The 15,582-nt window shown below is 47.3% G+C and overlaps 1 protein-coding gene across 1 annotated transcript in view; it reads left to right on the top strand.

Moving 5' to 3' along the window:
• Positions 1–393: 393 nt before the first annotated feature.
• RAD51B (RAD51 paralog B) overlaps positions 394–15,582 on the top strand; it is a 723,435-nt gene continuing 708,246 nt past the window's right edge. The window contains exon 1 of the mRNA XM_039533727.1: positions 394–568. The gene's annotated coding sequence lies outside the window, so the exon portion shown is untranslated. The remainder of the gene's footprint in view (positions 569–15,582) is intronic.

Raw genomic sequence — 15,582 nt, 5'->3', positions numbered from 1 at the left:
TGTGTCTGCCAGCCCAGTACTCTCAGGTGAAGATTTTGAGTCAGGAGCAACCAGCCAGGTTAGTGGTCACTGTGGTGACCATCTGCTACATCAATTTGTGTTGTTGCTGTTACTGAGCCCACTATATGTCACTGCTTCTGTTGCTGGATCACTCACCATCTGCAAGCAGCAGCTGTTGCTGTTGGTCCTGTTTCTCTACCAGCCATGCTGGCAGTCTGTCCATTTCCATACCCTCATTTACTAAGGACCTGGTTTTCAATCATGGGCACTCTGATGGGACATGCCCCCATCCCTAAATAACTTAATAGGTGTCCCTCCACTCAGGCACTGCCAATTAGGTGCACCTGCCAAGCATGCGCTTCCCAGAGAAGGGAGCTTACAAAGGTGAAGCTGGCCACAAAGCAAGGGGGGAAGTTTACACAAGAGGAGAGGCTGCTAGAGCTCAGCTCAAGGCAGCAGCTGGCCTTCCCTCCACCTCCTCCCCCAGGGTAGAGGCCCTGGGCCCCTGAGAGGAGCTCTCCATCAGTGCCCTACAACTGGACTTGAGGAGCAGCACCAGGGACTGGAGGTAACTGGAGTCAGAAAGGACCCTAGGAGTGAGGTTCTGGAGAGGATGCAGGGGCAAGAGATGATGGCTGAGCCCTGGCTGACTACAGGCATCTAAAGCTGGATATCTAAATTCTCATTTAGGCAGCTAAATAAAAGTGGGCTGCTTGCTGATCAGCTGCAGCTTCCATAGACTTCAGTGGGATTTGGAAGTGCTCATACTTCTGAAAATGGGGGCACAAGGCACCCTTATTTAAGGGCTTAATTTTAGGCACCTGAGTTTGAAATTGTCATCCTATGTTTGTGTTAGAGTGTCTGAAAAATGGAATGTAAGCAGTTTCCTCTATCCTCTGTAAATCTGTTTGTCCTCCATAATTAGTTTCAGCTGAGTCTGCCTACAGGGTTAGGGCATTCTGCAGTCTCTGCAATGAAGGAAGACACCTGCTGTATGGTAGTTCTTCCCTCCAAAAAGGAGTTTAACGGTGGGCAGGGCTCATACATGCAGGCCCATTCTTGCATGTGTGAACTGGAGAGGATCTGAATCAAAGCCTGGCATGCAGACCTAGATTAAGATGAGAGTTCATAGTTTAAGACTGTCTATAACTAGCTGAATCAGAACAGATTAGCATTGGGGAAGGCTGCTATTCATATCTGTGTTTGAAATCTCCACATTTGGGGTGTTTGGTTCTTAGCATGTGGTTAGGCCCTGGGAAAGGAGATGTGGTTAGGCCCTGGGAAAGGAGATGTGGTTTGAGGACACAGATGGAGTCTGCATCAGGGGCTTTGGTTCAGGCTCCTCTCTGGGGTAAATGTATAATTCTTTTCTGCATCATCTCTAAAAGAAGAGGAATCTATGCTGCTGGCTTAGGGGCATCTTCCAGTGTCTTTGCTATGGGCTTCATTCCCCTCTTCATGAGCTTAGCGGATACGCACTATCATTAATGAGAACTGTGTGCACTTGCCTAAGGGAGAACAGACCAATCTGAATCCCACTAGATTCACTTCTCTTGCTGGATTGTTCCTGGGAGCTTGAATATCAATAGAGTATTTATACTGAATACCTTGTTGTGGAAAATACACAGCTGTATCCCTAAGTCCTATTGCTAATCAACTTCAGCAGGCATCTAAAATGTGATATATGGGGAGATCCTCCAAGGAATTACTATGAGCACAGGGAACTCAGTTTAACGGGTTAGATAAGACTCTAGCAGGAATATGGTAGGGAGACTGCTGCAAAATGTAGGGGGGTATCAGATTGGATGATCCAAGTGGTCTTTTCTGACCCAATCTGTCTGACTTTAGGAATCACCATTAAAGAAACAGATATGCTAATCAATATACCAGGGGTATTTCATACATACTAGTAAAATGCAAAACAAGCTTCCTTGAGCTATAGGGAAAGACAGCCTTACTACCAAACATGGACCAATGACCTAGCTGCAAAACCAGTTTTTCCTTGACCTCATTGGCTAGAATAAAGTTTTTCCAGTTATCCTGTCTGTCCTTAAATCCTATGACTCTAAAATGTCTCTCAAACCCCTTGGTGACAGAACTAAAAATCCAAACTCAGTTCCATTAACAAAAGAATTTGCCCAGCATTTTCCTGCACGGTAATGAGGCATCTCTATCACTTTCCATCTAGCCTCTACTGCCAATGTCACAGCGTAAGGAGAATCCTCTGCTACCATGAAAGTAAAACTGCCCTAGCATTGTGTTCTTGGCAAAGGCTGCATGTGACTTCTGGCTTCCCACCTCAACCATAAAGCAGTTTTAAACTTTAACTTTGGCTTATGCTGTGTACAGCATACCAATTATCCCCCGCCCCCACATTTCCCTGCTTCCTTTAACCTTCAAACTCCCTGAACAAACAGTTTACTTTCATAGCTTCAATTCCATTCTTGATCTTCTCTTCACTGAACCAAAATTCCTCTCGGCAAGGCCTCTGACCAATTTGTGGCTGGCCTCTGCAACATCCTTATCCACTTTGACCTGACTACTACTTTTGACATGGTAGATCATTCTCCACTACTGGACAAGTTACCTTCCCTTGGCTTTCATGACACACTCCTACTGTTCTGGTTCTCCTCCTGCCTCTCTGGCTGTTTCTTTGGTAGGCTTTCCTCTCTTCCTCCCCATGGGAGTCCTCAGGCTCTGTCCCAGGTCCTCCCCCGCCCTTCTATCTGGAGGAGATCCTATCCACTCACATCGCTTGAACTGCCATATCTATGCTGATGCCTCAAAAATCTACTACTCTGCTCCTAACCTGTCTCCATCCATCCAACTTTGCACTTTTCTGTCTCTGGTATCTCCTCCTAGATGGCTTAACCTCAACGTAAAATTAACACAGCCAAAACTAAGATCCTGATCTTCACCTACTTGTCCCATTCTCAGACATACTTTTTGTCAGTCAGCCACATAATGGGGATAATGTCCAACTCCTCTTTCTCCTTCATCCCACATTATCTAGGGAATAGTCTTTACTGCAACAACAACAAAAGTTCTTAATTCAAGCTAGCTAACTTGACTTAACTAACTTGAGGTAAAATCCTAGTGAGGATGAAGAAGTTTGTAGTGGTCACATGAGTTAGCAGGTTGAGTTAAAGACTATAGGGGAGCCTCATCTTTAACTAGACCTAGTAACTCATGTAAAAACCTGTGCCTTGTCTTCACTAGGATTTTACCTGGAGCTACTTAACTCAAGTCAAGAACACATTTTTGTTGCAGTGCAGATGAGGCCTGGGCTGTGTCCAATTCTTGCTCCTTCTTCCTTCACAGCATTTCAGTGGCTTGTGTCTTCACTGCAGAGCTAACTCAAGTTACATACCCCCAAACTTTGTTTGAGTTAGCCTAGCTCGAGGGGGAATGCTCCCATTGTGATATGACACTTGAGCTGCTGTGTTTACACTGGCACTACATTCATTTATGTGTGGTACTAAGACTTCTGGAAGCATATCCCACATTTCTTAATGCTGCAGTAAGTGGAGGCACTCTGAGTTCTTTCCCAGTGAACTGTGGGAGGACTTATTTGTCCTGTCTGGGCACATGAGATAATTGTGGGAAGGCATTGAAGGACTAGTGCTACTTGAAAAGTGCTAGCCTGAGTCTACACTGCAGCGTGGTTGTGTCAGCAGTTGATAAGTTGAGTTTTAGTCAATATCCCCTGGTGGGCCAGCCAGCTAGAGTTAAAAGCATCCCCACACTTCAGTTAAGGATTTGTGTGTGGATGGGATTTGAGTCAGAGGCACCATTGGAGCCAACTGTGCAGTGAAAACAAGCCCTAAGCCCTTATCCTTTTTCTCTGTCTATACAGTTAAACCACACGTAGGGACCGTCATAATTTCCTGTCTTGTTTACTTCAGTCCCCTCTTGTTTTCCCTGACACCCATATTGCCCCACTCCAGCCATACAAAACAGTCACCAAGTTTAATTTCCTTACCCATTTTTCTTACCATGTCTCTCACACCACCTTTGAAGTGCTCCACTAGCTCTCCCTCTCCCCCACATCAAGTTCAAGTTTCGTGTGATCACTTTCAAGGCCCTACACAACTCCGCCTTTCCCTATTTATTCACCCTTGTCTCTTATCACCCCTGCCCCCATCCACTCGGCTTTCTCAAGAATTCCAGGCTCTGTTTGCCTGTTTTACTAATAGCTACCCTTTACAAATAGAATGTCCTTCCTGAGGTGACCCACCAGGAGCTACCCACTCCATATTCAGGTCCTTCAACAAACCAGCTGATTAACTGATCTATTTCACTCATTTATCCTATGAGTGATCTATTTATTGTGAAGGGATCAATTATTACAGGGGAGGGAAATAAGAATACTGGAACTGAAGTGGGGTATGGGTGTGAAGGTACATAACTGTGTGTGTGTGTGTGTGTGTTTAAATTAAATGCAGATAACCAAAACAACACAGACAAACATGTAGCAGATAAGTCATGTTCCTATCCTGCCCCTGCTCACTCTGCTTGTATGTTGTACCCTTTTCCTCCTTAGTATGTCTGTCCCCATCTTCAGGGCAGGGACCGTCTTCCTCTGTGTTTGGAAAGTGCATACCACATTTTTGGCATTGCTGAAATAGAAGTACATACATAACAGACACCCTCTTCTTTGGTGACCCCAAAGTTAACAGACATTTTTTGTCAGACTGATTAATTTGCTATGCTCTTTGTAGCTTTGTGACTAGTAAAGTGCTTTCTAACTCCCCCAGCACAGCACAGAAACTATGCAGCTCCCAGAAGTCAGAAGGATTTGTGTGTAATGTTGTTAAAGTGATCTCCCTAAACTCAGCTCTGTTTTCCATCTGTTGTGTGCTATTACTTTCACAGGACACACAAGGAAGTGAGATGTTGGCCGGGCACTACAGAAATCTCTTGGGTCGCCACGCTGAGCACTAGATAAAAGAACCCTACTAAGTCCAACAGAAAGATACCATTTTGTGTGAGAACTCTTTTCAAATTGGGTTATTTTTGCCTTAAAGCCCCAATGATTCATTATAGGATTCTGCAGTGAGTGATTTTGGGCTTCGATGGCTGAGCTCCATTCAGATTTAACACAGCACATGCAGCAGACACTGCCACAGGGCCTCCCAGAGGATTCCGGGGGCCCGGGGTCTTCGGCGGCGGGGGGCCCTTCCGTTCCGGGACCCGCCGCCGAAGTGCCCCGAAGACCCGCGGCGGCCCCCCCCCGCCGCCGCCGAATTACCGCCGAAGCGGGACCCGCCGCTGAAGTGCAGCCCGGTCTTCGACGGTAATTCGGCGGCGGGGGGGCCCGCCGTGGGTCTTCGGGCACTTCGGCGGGTCCCGAACGGAAGGGGCCCCGCCGGCGACCCCGGCTGCGCTCAGCGGCGGGTCCCGCTTCCCCGGCCCCAGCCTCTTACCCCCGGCTCCCTCCTCACCCGGAGTCTCAGCGCCTCGCCGGAACAGCCGCAGCGTGTGGCCGGCGGGGCCTGAGCTCCGTCCCGCTCAGAGCCGCGTGATGAGGGGGCGGGGCTGGGAGCGCCAGGCCCAGCGGAGGGAGCCGAGCTCAGCCCAGAGCTCCCAGCCCCGCCCCCTCACTACGCGGCTCTGAGCGGGGCGGGGCTCAGGGGCCCCGGCGGAGACTCGGTGCTTGATGCGCTGAGGCTCCAGGAGAGGGGCGGAGGCAGGAGCCTCCGCTGTTCTCTTGGGGGCCCCTGCGGAGCCCGGGGCCTGGGGCAAATTGCCCCCTTTGCCCCCCCCCGGGCGGCCCTGCACTGCCAAAAGATTATAGTGCCTCATGTACAGTAGGTCTCCTAGGAGATATGTATGGGGCCAGCATGGCAGAGGGGTAGCATTGGGCTGGCTCTACGGCTCAGTGAGGAGGGTGATATACTGTTACAGTGCAAACATCTGTACAGCACAAGGCATTCCTGAGGGGGGTCAGCAGTAGACTCTCTGACACTGAGAGGGAGGTGAACCCCTCTGATCCCTCAGTGGAATTGTACCTCAAGTGCTAGGTGACTTTTATAGTCAAATCATAAGCATTACTCAAATAGCTTGCATTTCTGTAGTGTCTTTCATCTCCAGCTATGGGCACAGCCTCACTCAGATGAGGAGCTCTTACTCTCCCCGCCCCGATTCCAATGGGACTATACACATGAGTAAGGAGTACTTGCCCCAGCAGAGGTTTGCAGGAGCAGGTGCTTTTTGTACTGTACAGTAGTACGATGCTACTACTGAAATGCAGACACATCTGGTGAAGAGGTCATCATCACCTGGCCAGCACATAATACCCTGCGCAATACAGGCAGGAGAGGAAATGATGTCCAAGGATACTGCAGCAAACCTCTACTATTGCATGAAAAGCCATGGGATCATTAATGCACACACAGGCCAGAAAGGAGCTCAGTTTTTAAGATGTTCTCAAAAAAACTCCAGCTCTGCCTGACATTCAATTTATCTGCTTCAGATAATGAAGGATTAAAAGCTGAATAAACCCCACTGGGGTATGAGCTTCTGGTTCCACAAAGTCTCAGTATTCCAATCCTGAGCTCAGTCCCTTAAAACACCCTCAGGCTATCACACCTGTTAACCAACTAGGCATCAAATCAAGGCTATGCTAGAACATGAACTTGCTTCTAATGCCTTGGTATTGAAAGAAAATGTGGGACAAATTCTGGAATCCTCCTTCAGGACCAGATTCTCCATTGCCCTCCACCTTATAGTGTCATCTACACCAATGGCAGTGGGCATAAAAGGCTACCAAATTGGAAAGATAATAATGATCCACATCTACTTTGCACTGATGTACATGACGACACATGGGGCAGGGCAACAGAAAACCTAGCCCTCAGTGGTTATTCAGTCCCAACTCAGGCAAAGCTCTTGTTGACTTCACCGAGAGTTATGCCTGAATAAGCACAAAGCAAAAACTAAGGAAGGATTTCAGAATTTAATTCAGAGTGCTGAAAACTGAGCCAGAGAAAGAGCTGGTTTCAGCAGGTGCATCTCAAAGCCTGCAAAGCCCTATCCAGAGATCAGTTTTCAAGCATTTTAGAGCTATGCGCTGCAGCTGACTCTCACATACAAAATGCCCCATCATCTTTTCCATGTGCACAACTTACTAATACCAATCGAAGGTAAATGGAAGGAAGCCTTAATGTGTAGGGATGTAATAAATATGGTTAGGTAACCTAGTGAGCATTATGGGGGGCTGTAAGGGCTTATATATAAAAAGCTCTTAAAAAGACCACAAAAATACCTAAAATAACCCCATTCCCCCTTCATTCTGCAACAGCAGCCATGTGTTATAGACATTTTATCCCCCATGTACTGTAAGAGGGTAAAGTTAGTAATGAATATAGGGTTGGACAGGATGTCTGTGGGTCAGAATGTGCTATCCTGGCACCTGCCCCCTTATTGGCTAGTAGCAGCATTGCAATATTCCACATAGGTGTGGCAGAAGTCATGGGCGGGATGACATGAACCAAACATTTATTTCTAAATTACTGCTGGGTAAGAAAGCAAAAGGTCCCAATGCTGCAGAAGTCAAGACGGGTCCAAACTGCAGAATTTGGATCCAGATCTGAACGTCTTCAAACTTTGGGTGGCTAGTTTGAGACCACCTCTGGGGAGAAGTTTGTTCAGAATCAGTCTGATAATATCCTGGTCACTGGTGCCATTGGTCATCAGACAAAACATATCACCACTTTTGCCCTTGTTGCACCTTGGCTAAAATATTGAGGCTAGGAGTGGTGGCAACAACACATTTTTTTTTCTCTCTTTTAAGTAGAAGGAAGAAGAAAAGTGTTAGACTGGGTGGAGTCTGGGGCAGGTGGTGGTGGGTTAGTAGTAGGAGTCTCCTATATGGGAGGATGAAGAAACTGACCTCCACCACAAGTATGTTTCCCATTTTCACTAAAGCAGGTTACATTTGTTATTTATAGATTTAGATTTATGACAAAATATACTTAAAAGGTGCCTGTCCATTATTCTAGGCACTTTTGGCAGATATTTAGAGAACAATCCAAGTAAGATCCACCGCTAACCAGACAGCAAGTGTGAAAAATCAGGACAGGGATGGGGGGTAATAGGAGCCTATATAAGAAAAAGACCCCAAAATCAGGACTCTCCCTATAAAATCGGGACATCTGGTCACCCTAAACACAACTCAAACTCCAGCCAAAAGCTTCATCCAAGCGAACCAAACATCAGCCCTCCTCAGGCACTCTGGGCTGGTGACAGGGCTCTCAGCCTCTTTAGTGGCTCTGGAATTGCTCTTCAGAGACAGCACGCCTGCTTGCTTACTGATTTTGAAGCAGCTCTGACATGCTTTGGAGAGGATTTCACAGCTCTTCTTGATGAGAATGGCCAATGGGAAGCAGGGCTGGGAGGATGGGGGAGCTATGGAGCAAAAATGGAAGGGGCAGAAATGTGTGGGTTATGAAAGGGACATAGCAACCTTCCCCAAGCTGTTATCTATGTCATTTTGCATTGGAAAGGAATGAGTCTGTTTTTCCTAGCGATTCAGGAAAAGGAGGATGGAAAAAATTGTTTAGGTTTATAAAATGTTAATTGGATTGGTGGTATTTATACTGCACTGTTTAGCTAATGGTCACACAAAATACTGCAGAGTTTGAGGTTTTCATTCTTTGTAGGAAATCAATATTCTGGTTAATGGAGAGACTGGGGCATTTGCTATCTGGGATGTGCCAAGTATCTATAAATAAGGCAATAGAAACCAAAAATGATCAGTAGAACTGAGTACAAGAGGGAAAATCCATTCCTTGCCTTGTCCTGAAAACTGCCGCCCCCCACTATTTCAGTCTCGCCACATCTCAGATGATACACATCAGTCCTGAACTGCAAAGTACCATCCATTTTTCAGCCCTTGGAACGTGACCACAGCTCTTTCAATTCAGCTCTGTCTCGTCCTACAGCTTATTCTACTAGCCAGTCCTTGTTTATGAAAGGAAATAGAGAAGCCTACAATTTTCTTTTCAGTTGACATTCATTTACCCTCACAGTTTCTTCTCTCTGACCATTTGGGAAAAAATGGCTGAAGTAAAAGATTAATGTGTTTATCACCTATATTATTGATCCCCCAAATGCTTGAGTTGGTTCACACCGGATTTACATCTGTGTAACTCCATTTATTTCACTGGACTTTGTCCTGATCTACACCAATGTAAGTAGAAAAGCAGACTGTTATATTTAAACATATCTGTTTTTAAAAAAAAAAGAGTTTCAGGAATTAAAAATAAACTAGTCTCACCCTCATCCTTCCATCTTCCATCTCTCAGCCCTGGTGATTTGTATTATAACTTTAGGCCCAAATCATCAAAAATGGCCACTGATTTTGGGTGCCTCAATTTTTGGGTCCCCAGGTGGGGACATTTTAAACCTGATTTTCTAAAGTTCTGAAGTCAGTGGCAGCTGGACATGCTCAGCACATCTGAAGAATTAAGCTTAAAATGCCTCAAATGGAGATACCCCAAATGAGTGGTCCCTTTTGATAACTGGGGCCCTAGTGTCTGGTACCAAGTTCCAGCTGAGAGGCAGTGAATACCCTCAACTACCAATGAAAGCAGCTGAGACCTTCTGCAGCTGCTTTTGGGTGGCTATGGAGGGACAAATGTAGCCAAGGGCAGGACTACCCCTGTAGAAGCCATGCTTGCAGTGGGAAGGAGAAGCCAGAACAGCCCCATACAGGAAATCATTTGTGCAGGATGACTAAATCCTCTGCTGACCTGAAAGTGCCTTTCCTTGTAGAAGCCTTTAATCTGTTCCATTTCCCACTCTCTGGCTCCATGTCCCAGTCCCCTACTCCCATATTCAATTCCAGTCTGCCCTTGGCTCCATGTCCCAGTTCCCCACCCCAGACCCTCCTCAGGCTCTTTTTTTTCCAATGCCCCACCTCATTCCTTTTCCTACTGGCTTCTTGTCCCCTCGCCACCCCCCATGCCCAGCATCTCGCTCCTCTGCACGCCATCCAGGCTCCTTCCTCTTCCTGGCTGTCTGGGCCCCAGCTGGGGTAGCATTAAATCATAGAATATCAGAGTTGGAAGGGACCTCAGGAGGTCATCTAGTCCGATACCCTGCTCAAAGCAGGACCAATTCCCAACTAAATCATCCCAGGCAGGGCTTTGTCAAGCCTGACCGTAAAAAACCTCTAAGGAAGGAGATTCCACCACCTCCCTAGGTAACCCATTCCAATGCTTCACCACCCTCCTAGTGGAAAAAGTTTTTCCTAATATCCAACCTAAACCTCCCCCACTGCAACTTGAGACCATTACTCCTTGTTCTGTCATCAGGTACCACTGAGAACAGTCTAGATCCATCCTCTTTGGAACCCCCTTTCAGATAGCTGAAAGCAGCTATCAAATCCCCCCTCATTTTTCTCTTCTGCAGACTAAACAATCCCAGTTCCCTCAGCCTCTCCTCATAAATCATGTGCTCTAGCCCCCTAATCATTTTTGTTGCCCTCCGCTGGACTCTTTCCAATTTTTCCACATCCTTCTTGTAGTGTGGGGCCCAAAACTGGACACAGTACTCCAGATGAGGCCTCACCAATGTCGAATAGAGGGGAATGATCAACTCCCTCGATCTGCCAGAAATGCCCCTACTTATACAGCCCAAAATGCCGTTAGCCTTCTGGGCAACAGGGGCACACTGACTCATATCCAGCTTCTCGTCCACTGTAACCCCTAGGTCCTTTTCTGCAGAACTGCTGCCTAGCCATTCGGTCCCTAGTCTGTAGCAGTGCATGGGATTGTTCCGTCCTAAGTGCAGGACTCTGCACTTGTCCTCGCTGAACCTCATCAGGTTTCTTTTGGCCCAATCCTCTAATTTGTCTAGGTCCCTCTGTATCCTATCCCTACCCTCTAGTCGGGGCGGCTCTAGGTATTTTGCCGCCCCAAGAACGGCAGGCAGGCTGCCTTCGGCGGCTTGCCCGCGGGAGGTCCCCGATCCCGCGGATTCGGCGGCACACCTGCGGGAGGTCCACCGAAGCCGCGGGACCAGCGGACCCTCCGCAGGCATGCTGCCGAAGGCAAACTGCCTGCCGCCCTCGTGGCGACCGGCAGAGCGCCCCCCATGGCTTGCCGCCCCAGGCACGCGCTTGGCGTGCTTGTGCCTGGAGCCGCTCCTGCCTCTAGTGTATCTACCACTCCTCCCAGTTTAGTGTCATCTGCAAACTTACTGAGAGTGCAGTCCATGCCATCCTCCAGATCATTAGTGAAGATATTGAACAAAACCGGCCCCAGGACTGACCCCTGGGGCACTCGCTTGATACCAGCTGCCAACTAGACATGGAGCTATTGATCACTACCCGTTGAGCCTGACGATCTAGCCAGCTTTCTATCCACCTTACAGTCCGTTCATCCAGCCCATACTGCTTTAACTTGCTGGCAAGAATACTGTGGGAGACTGTATCAAAAGCTTTGCTAAAGTCAAGGAAAAACACATCCACTGCTTTCCCCTCATCCACAGACCCAGTTATCTCCTCATAGAAGGCAATTAGGTTAGTCAGGCATGACTTGCCCTTGGTGAATCCATGCTGACTGTTTCTGATCACTGAGAGCATAAGTGAGACAGTCTCCCTACTATCGGTTCCTGTGGCCTGTGCCAAAGTGGCCCAGAGCAGCCAGGAGGTACCAGTACAAAAAAAAATCCTGCTCAGCCCCTGCGACTCTGGGATGGAGCATGCTCAGTGCAGAAGGAAACACTGGAGAAAGTTAGCTGCCACACCAGCAAGTTTCTACTGAGCATGTATGAATTGAGATTTTTTGGAAGCTCATAACTTGGCTAAATTTGGACAGATTGTCACAGAAAGAGCAAAAGGCACAAATAGGACTATTTTAATGCAAACTAGGTATCTTTTAGTTCACACTGGTAGTATCTACATGGGGCAGATAAAGCACAACATTTTAGTGCACACTGCAACTCACACCCCCATGGTCTGCATTATGGGGCTGTGTAGACAAACCCTTAGCTCCCTTTAAAAGAGAATTCCAGAGTTCACAATAAATGCGGAGTCAGTGCACTACAATGAATTGTGTTGTGTGTACGCCAATATTCTCAAAGCAGATTAACTCAATAGGCTGCATATTAAATCCCAATGTAGATAAGACTGAAGCCATCTTTGCCTGTGCATAGCTTTCCTTCCAAGTTTTGTCATGGACTAGTTAGTTAGGCGAGGAGGAGAGAAGCACACAGAATATGTATTTAAGTTGCAATCCACCCAGTATTTAACGGCTGGACAATTCCCTGCCCTCCCCTCTCCCCCCCGCCCAAAAAACAAAAAACCCCCAACAAAACAAAAAAACAGGAGTACTGGATTCTGTGTCCAGCACTGCTACTGACTGACTGACTGTGACCTTGGCAAGGCACTTCACTTCTCTGTGTGTCTCACTCTTCCCATCTGAGAAATGGGGGGCCATGATGTCTGCCTAATTCACAGGGGATTTACTAGGCTTAATTAACTAATATTTGCAAAGCACTTTGAGGTTCTTTGACAGAAGAAGCTATAGAAGAGCAAGAAATATCATTTGAAGTCCAAGTTCTATTGGCCAGACTTTCCCCCCTGTGCTATTCATCTCCAGGAGGACAAAGGCTCTGTGACATGGTGCATGGGCACTGCCTGCTTCCCAGTATACAAGAGGTTAACTCCAGCTTCACCTGCCCCATTCCTTGTACAGGTATCAGAAGAGGGGAAGTATCTGTGAGAGAATAGAGTTAGGCTGATTCTGTTTCTGTTATATTTGTTTGTACATAAAGTAGGTTGTTCTTAATGCATGATGATAAAGATTTTCTCCCTCTCACAAGAAATCCTTGGTGATTATTGTGCTGTCACCCCACCAGTTTACAGCCTCCTCATCTAAGAGGACTTTAATACAGAGCTATAAAAAGCCCCCAGACATAAATAAGGACTGCTGCTGTCCCTTTAATCAAAAAAACGTAAAGGAAGTAGGAAGAAGCTCTTGGAGAGCAATCTGCTTAGAAGAGTAAAGGCTAAATGTGGAATAATCCTTGAGGCTTCTTATTTAGCCTGTTGTGCTTTGGCCAAAGAGTAAGCAAAACTCTCCCTCTAATCAGTAGTCCTTGTTCAAAGCTGTAATATATGAGTTGGTCGGTCACCCTGTGTGTACAACATGCATTTTCTCATCTAGCAGCGGCAGCTGTTCTGGTTTGTTTTAGCAAAGGGGCAGGAGATACAAAAGTTCTTTTTGAAGAAAGTAGATAACTAATGAGAAATGCAAAACTTATTTTTTGGGGGAGATGCAACTTAATAGTGATGCACTAAACAGTGGACAACCCATACTTCCAATCTTCTGCACATTGGGGTGGAAAGCAGGGAACTGCCCCATCTGGAAAAATCTGTTTCTGCAGGTCCCACTTTGAGAGGTGTCCCTATTACTTATTATTTGTACTACCACAGGGCCTAAGAGCCCTAGTTATGGACAAGGACCCCATTGTGCTAGGTGCAGTACAAACTCAGAAACAAAAAGATGGTCTCCCGGGGACAACTGCAGCCAGGGGAAGCCCTGGTGACATGGCTCTGCTGGAGCTGTACTGCTAAGCAGAGGAGGCAGGATCCAGGGTCTTGGAGCTGGTGTGCTGGTATAGAGCCTCCCTGCACACTACTGGCCTCCTGTGGAGATGTGCTGGGAATAGATCAGCATCTCATTCGGGGAAGATGGCTGTCGGGAGAATACAGCTCTTCCCTCATGGAACAAAGTGGATTCCTTTGTGGAATTTTTCATTCTCGTAGGTAACCTTTGGTGGGTTTTATCCCAGGAAACCTTGATCTGGCCTGTAATAATTTCCCAGGCCAGGAGAATGTATTTTCTCCTCCATAAGAATGTGCTAGGAATCGGTCAAATAGACATCTCCAAAGAACTAGACTATTTCTAGACAGCAAGAATAAACTGGAGAATGATCCATCCTGTGAATTTTGTGACTGAACTGGTTTTGGTCTGCCTACACCAGGTCTGTTTCTGCACTGACATGAATACATTGAATAGCACTGGCTCGCGCAAGGTCAATGGGAGTACTCTCATGAACAAGTGCTACGCAGCAGGAGTCAGAGCTGCAGAACTGGGTACTTGGATAATAAGTTCTGTGGTAGGGTCTGTGCGTCTTCTGAGCATGTGCTTAAATGTTCTCCTCCCACACTGTATAACTCTAAAGAAATAATGAATAATTAGAAGATAATATTGAGAGAGATAATGAATAGGGAGTCTGAGATTTACCCTTGTTTTTTAATTGGCTGAATAATCTGAAACTTTCTGCTACTGCGTAAAATTGTTTGCTGAAGATACATGTGGCAGGCTGCTTTGGGTTACCGAGATAAACTGTTCTGCTGATTCCTTTTCAGGAATTTGCTGAATGGATACTGTCCTTTACATAGCAGGAGCCCAGCAAAGTCATCCAAATGATGAGGGATTTACACTGACAAAAGCTGATAAGTATTCCACCCTCCACCATTCAAATCAGGCAAATTCCCCACTGGTTTGCCCTTGGGCATGCTACTTACTATTAAATTCTTGATGGTAATTGATCTGCTTGATATTAGAACACTTTGCTCCTATAAAATCTCATTTGTTGCTGTTATACTTTTGTTTCTTTGTGACAATCTTCCTCTGGAGCCTCAGTTTAGTAGAAGCTCCTTGAATTAGTGCAGTGAGACTTGATGTTCATGCAAGTAACTCTCGGCTTTATTATCACTGTTCTATTATTTGTATTCCAATTCTAGCACCAGGAGGCTCCTTGTGCCAGGCACTGTATATGTACATAGTGAGAGAGAGTCCCTGCCTTGAAGAGTTCACAGTCTAATAGGACAAGACAGGAAAAAAGGTGGAAAGGGAAACATAGGCACAGAGAGATTAAGCTATTTGGTCAAGGTCATACAGAAGAGGCACAGCTGATATTAGAACAGGAATAGGCAAACTTTTTGGCCTGAGGGCCCCATCGGGGTATGGAAACTGTATGGTGGGCCATGAATGCTCACAAAATTGGGGGTAGGGTTGCGGGAGGGGGTGAGGGCTCTGGCCACGCCTCCTATGTAGGAGCCAGAGGGGGGTCATGCTGGCTGCTTCCTGGGAGCCGCTCGCTGCAGGGCAAGCCCCTGACCTCACTCCCCGGCTGGAGTGCGGCAACCCCCCGACCCTGCTCCTCGGCGGGAGCTGAGGGCCTGATTAAATGGTCTGACGGGTCGGATGTGGCCCACGGGGCGTAGAGTGACCAGATGACAAACATGAAACATCGGGACGTGGGGGCAAGCAAAAAAAAAAAAAAAGCCGGAGCAGTGGCACAGCCCCGTCTCCACCCAAATCTTGGCTCTGACCCCCGATACACCCCTCGCTCCCCCATCCCCTCGCTCCTGGGCTCAGCCTGGACTCCGAACTGTGCAGCCGAGCTGCGCTCCAGGCCCCTCCTGCAGCTCCCGGCCCAGCTGCTCCCGGGCTTCGTCGCACCGGCCCCACAGCAGAGGCTGCTCCACTCCACCCCGCCCGGGACACTTGCCCTGGGCAGCCCCGCTCCAGCTGCGGGGAGTTCAGGGATCCCCCCCGGGCA

The sequence above is a fragment of the Mauremys reevesii genome, linkage group 4 (genome assembly GCF_016161935.1).
Source record: "Mauremys reevesii isolate NIE-2019 linkage group 4, ASM1616193v1, whole genome shotgun sequence".
Lineage (NCBI taxonomy): Eukaryota > Metazoa > Chordata > Testudines > Geoemydidae > Mauremys > Mauremys reevesii.
The sequence above is the reverse complement of the archived record's forward strand: the minus strand, read 5'-3'. Positions and strand labels throughout refer to the sequence as shown.